General features: G+C 62.8%; 1 protein-coding gene across 1 annotated transcript in view; it reads right to left on the reverse strand.

Moving 5' to 3' along the window:
• Positions 1-148, reverse strand: part of ANXA2 (annexin A2) — a 24,707-nt gene extending 24,559 nt beyond the window's left edge. The window contains exon 1 of the mRNA XM_026052999.1: positions 119-148. The gene's annotated coding sequence lies outside the window, so the exon portion shown is untranslated. The remainder of the gene's footprint in view (positions 1-118) is intronic.
• Between the last annotated feature and the right edge of the window lie 1,098 nt (positions 149-1,246).

Genomic DNA, 1,246 nt, shown 5'->3' on the forward strand with positions numbered 1-1,246 from the left:
GGGCCGCTGCTCCGGCCCGCCGGTCACCGGCCAGGGCAGGCAGGCGATGCCGCTGCAGCCGGCCCGGCCCGCGGGCGCAGCTGGTCCCGGCGCCCGCCGGCGAGACCCTCTCGCTCACCTGGCCGGGCGCGGCGGCGGCTCTAGCAGCGGCTCTGGCGGCAGCTGGGCCCGCGCCGGCCCGGGCGGGGTTTTGTAGCGCCGGGCGAGCCCGGCCTCCCCGCCCCGGCGCCCCCCGGGCCGGCGCTGAGTCACCGGCCGCGCCTCCCTCCCGCCGGAGCGGGCAGGGCACGGGCTGGGGAGGGGCAGGAGAGGGGGAAGGGGGACGGAGGGGCAGGGGGACCCCGCGCCCGCCTGCCCTAGGGGCCCCCCGGAGCTGCCCGGGCCCAGGGAAGGAAGGCTCCAGGCTGCCCCGTGCTTGGCGTCACTGCAGCTGCACCGGGGGCTCCCCAAACGGGATCGGAGCTGCTGTGGTGCAGCCTGGGCTCTTGCTCAGGAAGCAGCATCTCCTTCCTGGCAGGACACGTCAGCCCAGCTTTCCCCTCTGAGCAGGGCACTCACTGCCACTGAGTCACCGAGTCAGCGCGCCCGGGCTGCACCTCCAGCACCCAGCTCCAGCTCTTCCCCTTCTGCATCGCCAGCGGCTCTGGCCAGGCCTGCTGCAGACCTACAATGTTGGAAAGAAAAGGGCTCTCAGGGTTTGGTGTGTGAATCCCAGTACTTCTCAGCTGCAACGAGTTTAAATCTCATGTCCTGCCAGCAATAAACTTGAGCAGAACAAGGTACGGCTGCTGCCTGAGGCTCTGCACAGACAAACCCTGGAATTTAATTATGCCCAGATAAACCTAACAGGCACACAGACTGCAGCTAGAGAAACAGTACCAAAAAAGCCTCTAGTCCCCTGAGCCCAAACACGACAGCACCACACCAGCCAGATCCAGTAAAGATGGCACAAGCAGCTAAGATGCTAGAGATCTTTGCTGGAATCTGGATGCTGTTTCAGTGCAGGGAAGTGGCCATTCGGGCAGTCATTTGGACAACACGTCATGGCAGAGTGCGGTGGCTCAAAGGATGCATTTGCCTCTGCTGTACGGGGGTTTTCTAGACTTAAAGGCGCTTTCTAGCAGATAGAGAGGCCAAGAAAGAAAGTTCTAAGCTTCACCAACGGCATAAAAACAAGGGTGGCAAAAGCATCCAGGCACCAAAGAGACAAGAAATTCACTTAGAGACAAAATAATTGTTGGGATAA

Source organism: Nothoprocta perdicaria, unplaced genomic scaffold, assembly GCF_003342845.1.
Source record: "Nothoprocta perdicaria isolate Ctin4 unplaced genomic scaffold, notPer1 scaffold_113, whole genome shotgun sequence".
NCBI lineage: Eukaryota > Metazoa > Chordata > Aves > Tinamiformes > Tinamidae > Nothoprocta > Nothoprocta perdicaria.